This window comes from Papaver somniferum, chromosome 9 (assembly GCF_003573695.1).
Source record: "Papaver somniferum cultivar HN1 chromosome 9, ASM357369v1, whole genome shotgun sequence".
Taxonomy (NCBI): Eukaryota; Viridiplantae; Streptophyta; class Magnoliopsida; order Ranunculales; family Papaveraceae; genus Papaver; species Papaver somniferum.
This window is the reverse complement of record NC_039366.1, coordinates 183,307,212-183,326,428: the sequence shown is the minus strand read 5'-3', so window position 1 is coordinate 183,326,428 and position 19,217 is coordinate 183,307,212. Positions and strand designations below refer to the sequence as shown.

Sequence of the window (19,217 nt, the reverse complement as noted above, 5' to 3'; positions counted from 1 at the left end):
AATCCATCATTTTCACATCCCACGGCCCATCTCACAAAACATCACCACTTGATGTCCCCGCTTCACACCGTAGAACCCGATACCCTATACCCAAACAAACACTTCCTTTCTCCCAAAACAGTCGAGCTTCTTCCCCTTCTCCCAAAATCAGTTGCAGAACCACCACCACCTCCATGCCCTGTCTCTGCAAACTGTCACTACCTCGCCTTCTCCACCACCATCACTTCTTCCCCGACCGTACCAGATACCACCATCACGTCCCCTTCTTCTCTAGCCATCTATTACATCAACTTCTCAACCCGACAACCCTAGTTTAGAAGTTGATGAAATAGGTGAGGTTAGAGACAGAAATTGAAGCAGCCGAGAAGAGCAGGAAGGTCAGAGGAAGCATGGGTCGAGACTACATGGAAGAAATTTCCTCGATTTGGGTGAGTATCACTAACCCTAATTTCTCTGTAATTTGGGGGTTTCTCTAGAAACCCTAATTCATGTTGGGACCGTACCAGGAGAGGATTAGAGTAGGGAAATGGGCTCAATTAGACCCATGACATTAGAAAAACAGTAAACCTAATTGTACTGTTTTATTTTGGGATTTTGGGAAAATGGGTGATAACCCTAATTTGATGTTTTGGGTATAAATAGAACTGGAGGGTGTGTGTGAGAGAATATGCTGGAATAGCCAGCGTCCAGAACTGTGTTCTGTTAATTTTTGTTCTGAATTTATGTATGTTCACTGTTTCTCCATCCATTCTGTTAGCATTGTTATCATGTGTGTTCTGTTTTAGTTTTGTTATTGTTCAAAACATATTCTGTTCTGTTCTTACTGTTCCTGTCCTGTTTAATGTGTATGTTCTGTTCTGTCTTGTAATGTTCTCATGTTGTTCATGTCATTCTTAGATGTGTGAATGTTAGGCTAAAGCCTTTGAAGCATTGGATTGATTGAGCAGTGGGGAGAAACTAGTGCTCACTAGTGACTGTGAGCAAACTGGTTCTCTTCCCACTCTAGTTGTATGCCTAGGCTCTCTTGTTTTGTCAACTGTTAGCTTCTCAAATGTTAGGATTAGTTTACTGTTGTGTGTCAATGCTAGGTTAGAGCCTTAGAGCATTGAGTTGATTGAGCAGTGGGGAGAAACTAGTGCTCACTAGTGACTGTGAGCAAGCTGGTTCTCTTCCCACTCTAGATGAATGCCTAAAGCCATTGCCTTGGCTTTGTTTTTTTCCTTCCTTTTTTTTTACTTCACTGTCTTCTTCACACCCCTGCCCTTGGCTTAGGCCTTGGTTCCATTGTTCTTGTTTAGTTTCATTGCACTGTCACTTTTCCTCATTCCTTCACTGCCACTGTTTTACTTTCACTTGTCCTTCATTTTGTTTGCTATTTTCTCCTGCTACTTCAACTTCTCCTGCTGCTGCTCCAGCTTGCTTCTCTTGCCCTGTGCTACAGCCACTGCTGCTGCTGCAACTGAGTTTGGCTCACAGCACAAGCCCAGCTCATCATTAGGTTACCAAGCCCAGTTCTCAGTCATTACAAAGGCCCAGGTCACTTTTAAAGTAAAAGCCTGATTCAATCAAAGCCTGAACTCAATTAAAGGCCCAGTCCAATTCAGGTTTAAGGCAAAAGCCTAATTCAGTCCACCAAAGGCCCAGTTCACTGTCAAGGGTACTCAAAGCCCATTGACATTCAAAGCCCAGTACACTTCAAGACCAACTGAGCCCAAGCTCAGTTCACTTCATTATCAAACAAGCCTATAATCCAAAGGTACCCTAAGCCCAAAGCCCAAAAGGCTTCATAGTTAACCAACAACAAATTAGAGCCCAAAACAGCTACACACTCCAAAACACACCCAGTCTCTGTGGATCGACCCGTACTTGCACGAGCTACAACTGACGACCGTGCACTTGCGGTATTACTGTAGGCCCGTTTCATTTCGCTTAATTTTCACACACTTCCGGGCCCACCAAGTTTTTGGCGCCGCTGCCGGGGATTGGTGCTGTGTTTTTCTTGTTGTTTTATTAGCTATTTTGTATTTCATTGCATAGCATTTGCATCTGCATCTGCTTCACTTCATTTGCTGTTGGACCTGCTGTTCTGAACCAGTTTTTCCTCTGCTGGGACGCCACCAAGGAAAAGAACCAAAACCCAACTGGGTTTTTGCAACAATATCAGAGCAGCTGGGCTGTGCTTAAAAGGTAACCCATTTAAGAGAACCCGAATTGTGGGCTTCCAATTTTTTAATTGTGGGCATGTAATATTAAAGCCAATTTTTGGGCTTCTCTTATTTTCTGTTGGGTTTGTAATAATTTATTTGTGGGCTTGTATTTAATTTTTGTGAGCTTGTTTAATTTGGACTTATATCTTGTATTCTGGGTTTTTAAACCCAGCTGAGCTTGTAACTGACCACGCTAGTTGAACTCGTTAGTGGGCCGAGTACCCAAATTCTAGGCCGAGATTTTGGACTCAGTTCCACCAAAAGTTTTCAACCAAGCGGAGCCAAAGCAAACACAAAAGCCTTGCACAGTGGGCTTGCTCCCATTCAAAAACCAAATTTTATTTTCTTTTTCAAAAAAAAAAAAAAAAAAATTCTTTTGCTCCCAATTTTTAAAACCAAATTTCTACTTTGCTCCCATTTTTAAACCAAATTTTCTTTTTCGTTTTCCCATCAAAACCAAAATTTGTCTTTTTCCCAACAAAACCAAATTTTTTCCAAAAAGTCCAATCCCATTAAAAAAACCAAATTTTCTTGTAGATAATGTGTTAGTAAAATTTCCTTTTGTATATATTTTCTGCTCATCCAATATGATCTCGGCTGAAATATGTTGGATTTTTGCCTTGAATAACGGAGTTTTAATTCTGCTTTCGCCGAAATCGGGTATTCTCTCTCCTTTTACTCTACTCAGCATGTCCCTTTCCATATGTTGCATTCTAATTCTTTCCATATTTTTAAACATTGAGGACAATGTTTAGTTTAGGTTTGGGGGTATAGAGTAGATACCATGATAATTTGCCATAATTGAAAACGAACTCCTTCTTCTTTTTGAAAAAATTGAAAAATTCCAAAAAAAAATTGAAAAATCAAAATTCAAAAAAAAAAAATTAAAAAATTGAAAAAAAATCATAAAATGGAGCTCATTTACCTTGAAATGTTGACTCTTGTGCAAATATGTATTTTTATTAGGAGTCTTAGTCTAGATATTTAGGCACCCTGATTCTAGCACAATTCACATAGTGATAAGAAATTTGCACGCGCACGATCTACCAATACATGTATGGCCTCGATCTTCAAGGTGTTTGATAGGAAGTTACGATTGCCAATCACTTTAGAATACTGAACGAAACTTGACTAGCTTGTTCTTTGGTTGGTTGGGATAGAAGGTGGAGGTTACATTAAGAAAGACAACCATCGAATTTAACTGGGTGCATCAAAAAGGGCTACCTCTTGCAAAGTGTCATGTAATCTTTTGTTTCCTTTTGTATATGTATCAAAAGTGTTTCCTTCTTCAAAAAAAAAAAAAAAAAAAAAAAAAAAAAAAAAAAAAAAAAAAAAAAAAAAAAAAAAAAAAAAAAAAAAAAAAAAAAAAAAAAAAAAAAAAAAAAAAAAAAAAAAAAAAAAAAAAAAAAAAAAAAAAATCAAGTATTTATCAATTCCATCATCTCTTGTTCCAAAAATAAAAAGAGAATAGTCAATGTAAATAAGAGTCATGTAAATAGTCATTTTGTTGTTTCATTGTAATAAGCAAGGAGGGTGTATGCCATTTATGTACAACGCGAGTAATTGTGAAATACCTCCAACTCATTCACAATTCTCGTAAAGTCCGGACAGCTAGCTAGATTTCGACCTTGGTTCTTAGCCTGAGAAACTATCTCTTGGTGATTAGTAGTCATAACTTCAGATCTTTCTTTACACATGTGTAGATACACTTTACACTCTTATCACATGTCTTTTTTTGTTATCAGTGCTAGGATTGTGCCTTTGATAGCTAGATTGACATCTCCATTTTGCTGTGAGCTTAACTGACTTGCACATGTCACATTTGATGGAATCTGAGCTTATATTTTGACCTATAACTTTGTAGGTACGTTCTAAGCAAACCTTCACGAGACTTCAACTCGTCCACTAGGGACACTTAGTGGTTTAAAAGTCTTAGTGCATACGCTAAATGCATTCGAGAGACCAGCGACAGTGGTATAGGTAGGATTTCCTTAGTTTTGTTTTACTTGAGGACAAGTAAAATTCAGGTTTGGGGGTATTTGATGAGTGCCAAATATTGTATATATTTATCCCTTTTTGTTGGCATTTAACTCATCTTTTGTGCATTAATTCTACATTTTATCCCATATTCTGTATTTTCATTGTTTTCAAGAATAAATATTTTTCTTACTTAATTTTGCATTTTTAGGTAATAAATAAAGTTTGGATGAATAGCAGAGCGGAAAAGAGCAGAAAAGTAGTGAAAAGCCGGGAGGAATTACACAAGGAAGCCGCGAAGAATGTTGTGCACAAGACCAAAAGGCTAGAAGTGGGCTTGAAGAAGAAGAATTGTCCTTAAAGAAGATATGGGCTTGGCATACCCAAGGCCCAAAACCCTTACTCAAACACATTTCCACTATCCAAGCCCGTCTCGGATTTCAGCCGTCAGATCGAAGCATCTCAGCATCCTACGGTCGCTCCATCATCGCACATCAAACTCCGAAGCCCCCGCTTTACATCGCAACGCCCATCTCCATCTTGGGTCGTCCGTTTTGCTACATCGCTTCATCCGACGGTCGCTCCACGCTTACCTCCGTATCGCCGTTGGATCCACCTACCATCTTCCCATCCATCGCTCCTTGTCGCAGAGCATCAAACCGCGCTATCCCCGCTTCACACCGTAGAACCCGATACCCTATACCCAAACAAACACTTCCTTTCTCCCAAAACAGTCGAGCTTCTTCCCCTTCTCCCAAAATCAGTTGCAGAACCACCACCACCTCCATGCCCTGTCTCTGCAAACTGTCACTACCTCGCCTTATCCACCACCATCACTTCTTCCCCGACCGTAGCAGATACCACCATCACGTCCCCTTCTTCTCTAGCCATCTATTACATCAACTTCTCAACCCGACAACCCTAGTTTAGAAGTTGATGAAATAGGTGAGGTTAGAGACAGAAATTGAAGCAGCCGAGAAGAGCAGGAAGGTCAGAGGAAGCATGGGTCGAGACTACATGGAAGAAATTTCCTCGATTTGGGTGAGTATCACTAACCCTAATTTCTCTGTAATTTGGGGGTTTCTCTAGAAACCCTAATTCATGTTGGGACCGTACCAGGAGAGGATTAGAGTAGGGAAATGGGCTCAATTAGACCCATGACATTAGAAAAACAGTAAACCTAATTGTACTGTTTTATTTTGGGATTTTGGGAAAATGGGTCATAACCCTAATTTGATGTTTTGGGTATAAATAGAACTGGAGGGTGTGTGTGAGAGAATATGCTGGAATAGCCAGCGTCCAGAACTGTGTTCTGTTAATTTTTGTTCTGAATTTATGTATGTTCACTGTTTCTCCATCCATTCTGTTAGCATTGTTATCATGTGTGTTCTGTTTTAGTTCTGTTATTGTTCAAAACATATTTTGTTATGTTCTTACTGTTCCTGTCCTGTTTAATGTGTATGTTCTGTTCTGTCTTGTAATGTTCTCATGTTGTTCATGTCATTCTTAGATGTGTGAATGTTAGGCTAAAGCCTTAGAGCATTGTGTTGATTGAGCAGTGGGGAGAAACTAGTGCTCACTAGTGACTGTGAGCAAACTGGTTCTCTTCCCACTCTAGTTGTATGCCTAGGCTCTCCTGTTTTGTCACTGTTTTGAATCTCTTGTTTTGTCAACTGTTAGCTTCTCAAATGTTAGGATTAGTTTACTGTTGTGTGTCAATGCTAGGTTAGATCCTTAGAGCATTGAGTTGATTGAGCAGTGGGGAGAAACTAGTGCTCACTAGTGACTGTGAGCAAGCTGGTTCTCTTCCCACTCTAGTTGAATGCCTAAAGCCATTGCCTTGGCTTTGCTTTTTTTTTTCCTTCCTTTTTTTTTACTTCACTGTCTTCTTCACACCCCTGCCCTTGGCTTAGGCCTTGGTTCCATTGTTCTTGTTTAGTTTCATTGCACTGTCACTTTTCCTCATTCCTTCACAGCCACTGTTTTACTTTCACTTGTCCTTCATTTTGTTTGCTATTTTCTCCTGCTACTTCAACTTCTCCTGCTGCTGCTCCAGCTTGCTTCTCTTGCCCTGTGCTACAGCCACTCCTGCTGCTGCTGCAACTGAGTTTGGCTCACAGCACAAGCCCAGCTCATCATTAGGTTACCAAGCCCAGTTCTCAGTCATTACAAAGGCCCAGGTCACTTTTAAAGTAAAAGCCTGATTCAATCAAAGCCTGAACTCAATTAAAGGCACAGTCCAATTCAGGTTTAAGGCAAAAGCCTAATTCAGTCCACCAAAGGCCCAGTTCACTGTCAAGGGTACTCAAAGCCCATTGACATTCAAAGCCCAGTACACTTCAAGACCAACTGAGCCCAATCTCAGTTCACTTCATTATCAAACAAGCCTATAATCCAAAGGTACCCTAAGCCCAAAGCCCAAAAGGCTTCATAGTTAACCAACAACAAATTAGAGCCCAAAACAGCTACACACTCCAAAACACACCCAGTCTCTGTGGATCGACCCGTACTTGCACGAGCTACAACTGACGACCGTGCACTTGCGGTATTACTGTAGGCCCGTTTCATTTCGCTTAATTTTCACACACTTCCGGGCCCACCAAGTTTTTGGCGCCGCTGCCGGGGATTGGTGATGTGTTTTTCTTGTAGTTTTATTAGCTATTTTTGCATTTCACTGCATAGCATTTGCATCTGCATCTGCTTCACTTCATTTGTTGTTGGACCTGCTGATCTGAACCAGTTTTTCCTCTGCTGGGACGCCACCAAGGAAAAGAACCAAAGCCCAACTGGGTTTTTGCAACAATATCAGAGCAGCTGGGCTGTGCTTAAAAGGTAACCCATTTAAGAGAACCCGAATTGTGGGCTTCCAATTTTTAATTGTGGGCTTGTAATATTAAAGCCAATTTTTGGGCTTTTTATTTTCTGTTGGGTTTGTAATTAATTTCTGTGGGCTTGTTTGTTTAATTTGTGGGCTTGTATTTAATTTTTGTGAGCTTGTTTAATTTGGACTGGTATTTTGTATTCTGGGTTTTTAAACCCAGCTGAGCTTGTAACCGATCACGCTAGGTTAACTCGTTAGTGGGCCGAGTACCCAAATTCTAGGCCGAGATTTTGGACTCAGTTTCACCAAACGTTTTCAAACCAGCTGAGCCAAAGCAAACACAAAGCCAACAGTGGGCTTGCTCCCATTCAAAAACCAAATTTTATTTTCTTTTAAAAAAAAAAAAAAAAAAACAAAATTTTGCTCCTAATTTCAAAAACCAAAACTTTTCTCCCATTCAAAAACCAAATTTTACTTGCTCCCATTTTAACAACCAAATTTTTTCTTCTTTATCCCATTAAAACCAAACTTGCTCCCAAATTTTAAAAAAACCAAAAAATGTCTCCCATTAAAACCAAATATTTTTCCCAGAAATCCAAACCCATTAAAACCAAATAGTGGGCTTTGTGTCTTTTCAATATGGGCCAACCTAGTGCTCTCCATGAATACATGTATCCCACAATAAAAATTCCATTATCATGATTGTATTACCTCAAACCAATACCCCTTTTAAAATAAATGCAAGCATGATACAAATACTTCCTATATTTCGAGGGTTCGATTCTGAGAACCCCTATACTCATGTAAGAGAGTTTGAACAAATTTGTCGGACTATGCAACCTGATCATATGTCCGAAGACTCTCTGAAATTGCGTTTGTTTACATTTTCTCTAAAGGAAAGGTCCAAAACATGGTTTTACGGTTTGAGACCACAATCAATCACCACTTGGGAACAACTCACTAATCAATTTTTCCAAAGATTTTTTCCACATCATAGGACCATCGCTATTCGTCAAAATATCAATTGTTTTGTCCAGTTGGATGAGGAAACTGTTTTTGACTATTTTGAACGTTTTAATGATTTGTTGAGCGAATGTCCACACCATGGATTTGAGAAGTGGAGACTTGTCGTCATCCTCTATGAGGGACTAGACTTTAAATCTCGAACCATGGTTGAGTCTATGTGTAATGGTAAATTTCTTGATAAATCTGTGGATGATGCATGGAAATTTTTAGCTGAGATTGCAGAGAAAACCCATCAATGGGAATCTGTTAGGGAAACAGGGACAACACCACATGGTATGAGTCACCCCCATGAGTTAGAGTCTTATTCTTGTCATAGCTCCGACCTTAGGATTGAAAATTATCCTAGATTGCAAAATCCCTATCATGATGATGATGATGATTATGATGTTATGTTAGAAGAACATGTCTATACTGAAAATGTTATGGAACCTTTGGGTTCAAATACATTAGGCTTCTCTGCCTCGACCTTCATGAATGATGTTTCTTCTAGTATTCCATATACATGTGATGTTGATACTGATTTTGAGCATGTGCATCTGTCCTATGAAGATGACTTAGGTAATATAGAATCTTCTGTTGACACTAATATGCATGAAAATATAATTGTTGTGTCTGATTCTCTACATGGGTCACGTTGTGATGTTTCCACTGATTTGTCGATGCATGAGTGGCAAATAATTCTTCTGATGATGTTGATGATGATTCTGATTTGTGTGAGCATGGTGAGCATGTTGTGACACTTGTAGAAGACTTAGGAGATGTTGATGTGATTAATAATGATGTGCCTATCTTCCTACATAAGTCACAATCTGATGGCCTTCCACCCAACCTAGATTTGGTTTGTACCAATATTGTAAAACCAATTTTTCTGAGAATGCCTAATCTAGGTTTGGAACTGTGTGCTTCCCAAGTCCTCTTGGACCATTTTGCATTTAAATATAATATCTTTGAGGAACCATAGTTGGAAATTGCATGTTTGCCCGTCCATAGCAAAGTACACTTTGAGTTAGATCTTGTGCATGATGAACCCCCAAAACTGCGCGATTTTGTTTTCAAAATTATATCTTCTGTAAAATCCAGGTTTGGGGGTAGCTCATTTGGTTTCACAGCTTCACGTGCTTTTCTTTCATGTGTGAAGTTGTTGAAACCGTTACACTTTGTCTTTTGGGTTGATCCTCAACTCTTTAGACTTTTGGTGTATGGTGAATTTTTTGTATATAATCCAGTAGATAAATTTTAAAACTTTTTGGTTTCTTTTGTATATATTTTTGCTAATCCAATATAATCTAAGTTGAAAATGTTGGATTCTAGCCGGTGAATAATGGAGTTCGGTTCGTGTTTTCGACGAATCGGGTATTCTCTCTCCTTTTACTCTACTTAGCATGTTCCTCTTCATATGTTGCATTATAATTTTGTTATCTTTTGAAAAATTGAGGACAATGTTTAGTTTAGGTTTGGGGGTATGGAATGGATACCATGATAATATGCTATAATTGAAAACGAACTCCTTCTTCTTTTGAAAAAATCGAAAAAATTCAAAAAAATTAAAAAATAAAAAATTGAAAAAAACATAAAAATGGAGCTCATTTACCTTGAAATGTTGACTCTTGTGCAAATATGTATTTTTTTTAGGAGTCTTAGTCTAGATATTTAGGCACCCTGATTCTAGCACAATTCACATAGTGATAAGAAATTTGCACGCGCACGATCTACCAATACATGTATGGCCTCGATCTTCAAGGTGTTTGATAGGAAGTCACGATTGCCAATCACTTTAGAATACTGAACGAAACTTGACTAGCTTGTTCTTTGGTTGGTTGGGATAGAAGGTGGAGGTTACATTAAGAAAGACAACCATCGAATTTAACTGGGTGCATCAAAAAGGGCTACCTCTTGCGAAGTGTCATGTAATTTTTTTGTTTCTTTTTATTATGTATCAAAAGAGCTACCATATGTAAAAATCAATTTCAAGTTCTAGCTACAAAAAAAAAAAAAAAAAATCAGAAAATACAAAAAAAAAAATCAAGTATTTATCAATTCCATCCTCTCTTGTTCCAAAAATAAAAGAGAGTAGTCAATGTAAATAAGAGTCATGTAAAGAGTCATCTTTTGTTTTATTGTAATAAGCAAGGAAGGGTGTATGCCATTGATGTACAACGCGAGTAATTGTGAAATACCTCCAACTCATTCACAATTCTCGTAAAGTCCGGACAGCTAGCTAGATTTCGACCTTGGTTCTTAGCCTGAGAAACTATCCCTTGGTGATTAGTAGTCATAACATCCGATCTTTCTTTACACATGTGTAGATACACTTTACACTCTTATCACATGTCTTTATTTGTTATCAGTGCTAGGATTGTGCCTTTGATAGCTAGATTGACATCTCCATTTTGCTGTGAGCTTAACTGACTTGCACATGTCACATTTGATGGAATCTGAGCTTATATTTTGACCTAGAACTTTGTAGGTACGTTCTAAGCAAACCTTCACGAGACTTCACTCGTCCACTAGGGACACTTAGTGGTTTAAAAGGCTTAGTGCATACGCTAAATGCATTCGAGAAACCAGCGACAGTGGTATAGGTAGGATTTCCTTAGTTTTGTTTTACTTGAGGACAAGTAAAATTCAGGTTTGGGGGTATTTGATGAGTGCTAAAAAGTGCATATTTTTATATATTTTTCTTGGCATTTAACTCATCTTTTGTGCATTAATTCTACATTTTATCCCATATTCTGTATTTTCATTGTTAAAACAGCCTTGGTTTGTTCCATTTCCTCCATTGTTTCCTTGTTACTTTTGTTTTCCTCCACTGTCATTGATGTTCTTTGTTTTGTTTTCTTTGCTATTTTGTTAGTCTTCTTTACTTCATTGTCTTTGCTTCTTTACATTTTATTTATTGCATTGTCTTTGCTCCTGCTACTTCAACTACTCCTTGTTGTGCTGCTGCTGTGCATTGCTTGTGCTGCTGCAGTGCACTGCTTTCTTTCCCCTGCTGTGCAGTACTGCTGCTGCTGCTGCTTTCCCTCCTCTTGCTACTGCTGCTGCTGCTTCCTCTCAAAAGCCCAGGTTCAAAGCCTAGCTCAAGCTAAAGGCTCAAGGCCCAGCTCATCATTAGGTTACCAAGCCCAGTTCTCAGTCATTACAAAGGCCCAGGTCACTTTTAAAGTAAAAGCCTGATTCAATCAAAGCCTGAACTCAATTAAAGGCCCAGTCCAATTCAGGTTTAAGGCAAAAGCCTAATTCAGTCCACCAAAGGCCCAGTTCACTGTCAAGGGTACTCAAAGCCCATTGACATTCAAAGCCCAGTGCACTTCAAGACCAACTGAGCCCAAGCTCAGTTCACTTCATTATCAAACAAGCCTATAATCCAAAGGTACCCTAAGCCCAAAGCCCAAAAGGCTTCATAGTTAACCAACAACAAATTAGAGCCCAAAATAGCTAGAGAACTCCAAACACACCCAGTCTCTGTGGATCGACCCGTACTTGCACGAGCTACAACCGACGACCGTGCACTTGCGGTATTACTGTAGGCCCGTTTCATTTCGCTTCAATTTTATACGCTTTCCCGGGCCCACCAAGTTTTTGGCGCCGCTGCCGGGGACTGGTGCTGTGTTTTTCTAGTAGTTTTATTAGCTATTTTTGCATTTCACTGCATAGCATTTGCATCTGCATCTGCTTCACTTCATTTGCTGTTGGACCTGCTGTTCTGAACCAATTTTTCCTCTGCTGGGACGCCACCAAGGAAAAGAACCAAAGCCCAACTGGGTTTTTGCAACAATATCAGAGCAGCTGGGCTGTGCTTAAAAGGTAACCCATTTAAGAGAACCCGAATTGTGGGCTTCCAATTTTTAATTGTGGGCTTGTAATATTAAAGCCAATTTTTGGCTTTTTATTTTCTGTTGGGTTTGTAATTAATTTTTGTGGGCTTGTTTGTTTAATTTGTGGGCTTGTATTTAATTTTTGTGAGCTTGTTTAATTTGGACTGGTATTTTGTATTCTGGGTTTTTAAACCCAGCTGAGCTTGTAACCGATCACGCTAGGTTAACTCGTTAGTGGGCCGAGTACCCAAATTCTAGGCCGAGATTTTGGACTCAGTTTCACCAAACGTTTTCAAACCAGCTGAGCCAAAGCAAATACAAAACCAACAGTGGGCTTGCTCCCATTCAAAAACCAAATTTTATTTTCTGTTAAAAAAAATAAAATAAATAAATAAACCAAAATTTTGCTCCTAATTTCAAAAACCAAAACTTTTCTCCCATTCAAAAACCAAATTTTACTTGCTCCCATTTTAACAACCAAATTTTTTCTTCTTTATCCCATTAAAACCAAACTTGCTCCCAAATTTTAAAAAAACCAAAAAATGTCTCCCATTAAAACCAAATATTTTTCCCAGAAATCCAAACCCATTAAAACCAAATAGTGGGCTTTGTGTCTTTTCAATATGGGCCAACCTAGTGCTCTCCATGAATACATGTATCCCACAATAAAAATTCCATTATCATGTATTGTATTACCTCAAACCAATACCCCTTTTAAAATAAATGCAAGCATGATACAAATACTTCCTATATTTCGAGGGTTCGATTCTGAGAACCCCTATACTCATGTAAGATAGTTTGAACAAATTTGTCGGACTATGCAACCTGATCATATGTCCAAAGACTCTCTGAAATTGCGTTTGTTTACATTTTCTCTAAAGGAAAGGGCCAAAACATGGTTTTACGGTTTGAGACCACAATCAATCACCACTTGGGAACAACTCACTAATTAATTTTTCCAAAGATTTTTTCCACATCATAGGACCATCGCTATTCGTCAAAATATCAATTGTTTTGTCCAGTTGGATGAGGAAACTGTTTTTGACTATTTTGAACGTTTTAATGATTTGTTGAGCGAATGTCCACACCATGGATTTGAGAAGTGGAGACTTGTCGCTATCCTCTATGAGGGACTAGACTTTAAATTTTGAGCCATGGTTGAGTGTATGTGTAATGGTGAATTTCTTGATAAAACCGTGGATGATGCATGGAAATTTTTAGCTGAGATTGCAGAGAAAACCCGTCACTGGGAGTCCATTAGGGAAACTGAGACACTGTCACATGATATTGGTGGTAATGAATTGAACTTTGGAAATAGCATGTCTAGTCCTTCTCATGTGTATGATATTGAATATGAACCTAATCTAGAGGAACATGAGTTGACTAATGACACCACAACTGCTAATAGGGACAAGTATGCATATTACTATGATGATGATGATGATGATGTTATGTTAGAAGAACATGTCTATGCTGAAAATGTTATGGAACCTTTGGGTTCAAATACATTAGGCTTCTCTGCCTCGACCTTCATGAATGATGTTTCTTCTAGTATTCCATATACATGTGATGTTGATACTGATTTTGAGCATGTGCATCTGTCCTATGAAGATGACTTAGGTAATATAGAATCTTCTGTTGACACTAATATGCATGAAAATATAATTGTTGTGTCTGATTCTCTACCTGGGTCACGTTGTGATGTTTCCACTGATTTGCTGATGCATGAGAATAATTCTTCTGATGATGTTGATGATTCTGATTTGTGTGAGCATGGTAAGCATATTGTGACACGTGTAGAAGAGTTAGGAGATGTTGATGCGATTAGTAATGATGTGCCTATCGTCCTACATAAGTCACAATCTGATGGCCTTCCACCCAACCTAGATTTGGTTTGTACCCATATTGTCAAACCGACTTTTCTGAGAGTCCCTAATCTAGGCCTGGAACTGTGTGCCTCTCAAGTCCTCTTGGACTATTTTGCATCTAAGTATAATATCTTTGAGGAACCACAGTTGGAATTAGCATGTGTACCCGTCCCTAGCACAGTTCACTTTGAGTTAGACCTTGTGCATGATGAACCCCCGAAACTGCGCGATTTTGTTTTCAAAATTATATCTTCTGTAAAATCCAGGTTTGGGGGTAGCTCATTTTGTTTCACAGCTTCACTTGCATGCCTATCATATTATTATTGTGTGAAGCTGTTGAAACCTCTACACTTTGTCTTTTGGGTTGATCCTCAACTCTTTAGATTGTTAGTGTATGGTGAATTTTTGTATATAATCCAGTAGATAAAATTTCTTAAAAACCTTTTTGTTCCTTTTGTATAAATTTTGCTAATCCAATATGATCTCGGCTGACATATGTTGGATTCTTTCCTTGAATAACGGAGTTCTAATATTGCTTTCGCCGAAATCGGGTATTCTCTTTCCTTTTTCTCTACTCAACATGATCCTCTTCATATGTTGTATTATAATTTTGTTCATATTTTGAAACATTGAGGACAATGTTTAGTTTAGGTTTGGGTGTGAAAAGTAGATACTTTGATATATGCCATAGTTGAAAACAAGAACTCCTTCTTTTTGAAAAAAAAAATGAAAAATGAAAAAAAAAATTAAAAATTAAAAATTGAAAAAAAAAACATAAAAAATGGAGCTCATTTACCTTGAAATGTTGACTCTTGTGCAAATATGTAATTTTTAGGAGTCTTAGTCTAGATATTTAGGCACCCTGATTCTAGCACAATTCACATAGTGATAAGAAATTTGCACGCGCACGATCTACCAATACATGTATGGCCTCGATCTTCAAGGTGTTTGATAGGAAGTCACGATTGCCAATCACTTTAGAATACTGAACGAAACTTGACTAGCTTGTTCTTTGGTTGGTTGGGATAGAAGGTGGAGGTTACATTAAGAAAGACAACCATCGAATTTAACTGGGTGCATCAAAAAGGGCTACCTCTTGCAAAGTGTCATGTAATTTTTTGTTTCTTTTTGTTATGTATCAAAAGAGCTACCATATGTAAAAATCAATTTCAAGTTCTTGTGAAAAAAAAAAAAATCAGAAAAATACAAAAAAATCAAGTATTTATCAATTCCATCCTCTCTTGTTCCAAAAATAAAAGAGAGTAGTCAATGTAAATAAGAGTCATGTAAAGAGTCATTTTGTTGTTTCATTGTAATAAGCAAGGAGGGTGTATGCCATTGATGTACAACGCGAGTAATTGTGAAATACCTCCAACTCATTCACAATTCTCGTAAAGTCCGGACAGCTAGCTAGATTTCGACCTTGGTTCTTAGCCTGAGAAACTATCTCTTGGTGATTAGTAGTCATAACTTCAGATCTTTCTTTACACATGTGTAGATACACTTTACACTCTTATCACATGTCCTTATTTGTTATCAGTGCTAGGATTGTGCCTTGATAGCTAGATTGACATCTCCATTTTGCTGTGAGCTTAACTGTTTTGCACATGTCACGTTTGATGGAATATGAGCTTATATTTTGTCCTTAGGTTTTGTAGGCACACCTCTGGTAAACCTTCACGAGACTTCAACTCGTCCACTAGGGACACTTAGTGGTTTAAAAGGCTTAGTGCATACGCTAAATGCATTCGAGAGACCAGCGACAGTGGTATAGTTAGGATTTCCTTAGTTTTGTTTTACTTGAGGACAAGTAAAATTCAGGTTTGGGGGTATTTGATGAGTGCCAAATATTGTATATATTTTACCCCTTTTTGTTGGCATTTAACTCATCTTGTATGCATTAATTCTACATATTATCCCATATTCTGTATTTTCAGTGTTTTCAAGAATAAATATTTTTATTAATTAATTTTGCATTTTTAGGTAATAAATAAAGTTCGGATGAGTCGCGGAGCGAAAAGAGCAGAAAAGTAGTGAAAAGCCGGGAGAAATTACGCAAGGAAACCGCGAAGAATGGTGCGCACAACCTCATTTTCTACACACAAAAGCGCCTCCTTTCTCAGCCATCAGATCATTTCTCAGAAGCATCCGACGGTCGCTCCTTCATAGAGCATCAAAATCTGAAGTCTATGCCGAGCACCACAGCGCTGAAATTCCAAGCCTTCAGATTAGATGGTAGTTGAATCCAACGGTCGCTCCCTTGCTGTTCATCAACGTTTGATATCTCCGCCTTACACTACAACACCTAACCCCATCTAGAGCCGTTAACTTCGTTGTATCAAAAAATCTGACGGTCGATACCAACCTCATCAGGAGGAACCATCCGATCCACCTTCCAGCTTCGCATCCAGTGACTCAGCGTCGCAGAACATCAAACTCGATACGCCCGCCTAACACCCAAATACCTAATACCCTCCTTCCCAAAACAGTCGACCTCTCCTCCCTCACTTCTCCACAGCAGAGAACCACCATCACCTTCCCCTGCAACCGTACCACCACCTTCTTCACCTTCACTGCCACCACCACACCTCCACCATCATCACCCTATCACCCAACAACCAAAACCCATCTCCCCCCTAGCCCTCTAGTTCCCTATTTTCTCATTTTTTCACGCTTCTCTGCCTGAAACCCTAGGCGTGAAAAAATTGATAAATTAGGTAACCTAGAGTTGCAATTAGAGCATGGGAATGGAGTAGGAGCAATTACAAAGCATGGGTCGAGTTCAATTTGATGTTGCTACATCAAATTAGGTGAGTAATCACCAACCCTAGCCTACTGTTATTTTGGGAAAATTGGGTAGAACCATAATTGTCTGTGGGTATAAATATGTATTGTGGGATTGTTGTAAAAACTATGTTTGGATTAGCCTGCATCCAGAACTTTCAAGTTCTGTTAAATGTTAAATTTGCAAGCTCAGTTAAATTTCAGTTTTGGTTCAAAAAAAAAAAAAAAAAATTCTTTTGCTCCCAATTTTAAACCAAATTTCTTTTATATCCCACCAAAACCAAATTTTTCCCAAAAATCCAAACCCATCAAAAACCAAATTTTTTTAAAACCCATTAAAACCAAATAGTGGGCTTTGTGTCATTTCAAAATGGGCCAACCTCGTGCTCTCCATGAATACATGTATCCATCAATACAAATTCCATTATCATGTATTGTCTTACCTCAAACCAATAACCCTTTTAAAATAAATGCAAACATGATACAAATACTTCCTATATTTCGAGGGTTCGATTCTGAGAACCCCTATACTCATGTGAGGGAGTTTGAACAAATTTGTCGGACTATGCAACCTGATCATATGTCCGAAGACTCTCTGAAATTGCGTTTGTTTACATTTTCTTTAAAGGAAAGGGCCAAAACATGGTTTTACGGTTTGAGACCACAATCAATCACCACTTGGGAACAACTCACTAATCAATTTTTCCAAAGATTTTTTCCACATCATAGGACCATCGCTATTCGTCAAAATATCAATTGTTTTGTCCAGTTGGATGAGGAAACTGTTTTTCACTATTTTGAACGTTTTAATGAATTGTTGAGTGAATGTCCGCACCATGGATTTGAGAAGTGGAGACTTGTCGTCATCCTCTATGAGGGACTAGACTTTAAATCTCAAACCATGGTTGATTCAATGTGTAATGGTGAGTTTATTGATAAATCTGTGGATGATGCATGGAATTTTTTAGCCGAGATTGCAGAGAAAACCCATCAATGGGAATCCGTTAGGGAAACAGGAACAACACCACATGATATGAGTCACCCCCATGAATTAGAGTTTTATTCTTGTAATAGCTCCGACCTTAGGATTGAAAATTATCCTAGATTGCAAAATCCCTATCATGATGATGATGATGACTATGATGTTATGTTAGAAGAACATGTCTATACTGAAAATGTTATGGAACCTTTGGGTTCAAATACATTAGGCTTCTCTGCCTCGACCTTCATGAATGATGTTTCTTCTAGTATTCCATATACATGTGATGTTGATACTGATTTTGAGCATGTGCATCTGTCCTATGAAGATGACTTAGGTAATATAGAATCTTCTGTTGACACTAATATGCATGAAAATATAATTGTTGTGTCTGATTCTCTACCTGGGTCACGTTGTGATGTTTCCACTGATTTGCCGATGCATGAGAATAATTCTTCTGATGATGTTGATGATTCTGATTTGTGTGAGCATGGTGAGCATGTTGTGACACGTGTAGAAGACTTAGGAGATGTTGATGTGATTAGTAATGATGTGCCTATCGTCCTACATAAGTCACACTCTGATGGCCTTCCACCCAACCTAGATTTGGTTTGTACCCATATTGTCAAACCGACTTTTCTGAGAGTCCCTAATCTAGGATTGGAACTGTGTGCTTCCCAAGTCCTCTTGGACTATTTTGCTTCTAAGTATAATATATTTGAGGAGCCACAGTTGGAATTAGCATGTTTGCCCGTCCCTAGCACAGTTCATTTCGAGCTAGACCTTGTGCATGATGAACCCCCGAAACTGCGCGATTTTGTTTTCAAAATTATATCTTCTGTAAAATCCAGGTTTGGGGGTAGCTCATTTTGTTTCACAGCTTCACTTGCATGCCTACCATATTATTATTGTGTGAAGCTGTTCAAACCTCTACACTTTGTCTTTTGGGTTGATCCTCAACTCTTTAGATTGTTAGTGTATGGTGAATTTTTTTTGTATATAATCAAGTAGATAAAATTTTAAAACCCTTTTTGTTCCTTTTGTATATATTTTTCTAATCCACTATGATCTCGGCTGACATACGTTGGATTTTTTTTGCCTTGAATAACGGAGTTCTAATATTGCTTTCGCCGAAATCGGGTATTCTCTTTCCTTTTTCTCTACTCAACATGATCCTCTTCATATATTGTTTTATAATTCTTTCCATATTTTGAAACATTGAGGACAATGTTTAGTTTAGGTTTGGGGGTGAAAAGTAGATACTTTGATATTTGCCATAATTGAAAACAAAACTCCATCTTTTTGAAAAAATTGAAAAATTCCAAAAAAAATTGAAAAATCAAAATAAAAAAATTAAAAAATCATAAAAATGGAGCTCATTTACCTTGAAATGTTGACTCTTGTGCAAATATGTAATTTTTAGGAGTCTTAGTCTAGATATTTAGGCACCCTGATTCTAGCACAATTCACATAGTGATAAGAAATTTGCACGCGCACGATCTACCAATACATGTATGGCCTCGATCTTCAAGGTGTTTGATAGGAAGTCACGATTGCCAATCACTTTAGAATACTGAACGAAACTTGACTAGCTTGTTCTTTGGTTGGTTGGGATAGAAGGTGGAGGTTACATTAAGAAAGACAACCATCGAATTTAACTGGGTGCATCAAAAAGGGCTACCTCTTGCAAAGTGTCATGTAATTTTTTGTTTCTTTTTGTTATGTATCAAAAGAGCT

General features: G+C 38.2%; 2 non-coding genes across 2 annotated transcripts; both read right to left on the bottom strand.

Annotated features, from left to right (window-relative positions):
* Positions 1-8,012: 8,012 nt before the first annotated feature.
* Positions 8,013-8,116, bottom strand: LOC113314590. The gene has a single exon (XR_003342478.1). It is a non-coding gene; the product is annotated as a small nucleolar RNA R71 (small nucleolar RNA).
* Positions 8,117-12,841: 4,725 nt separating this feature from the next.
* LOC113314589 lies at positions 12,842-12,945 on the bottom strand. Its single transcript, XR_003342477.1, has one exon. It is a non-coding gene; the product is annotated as a small nucleolar RNA R71 (small nucleolar RNA).
* Positions 12,946-19,217: the final 6,272 nt, after the last annotated feature.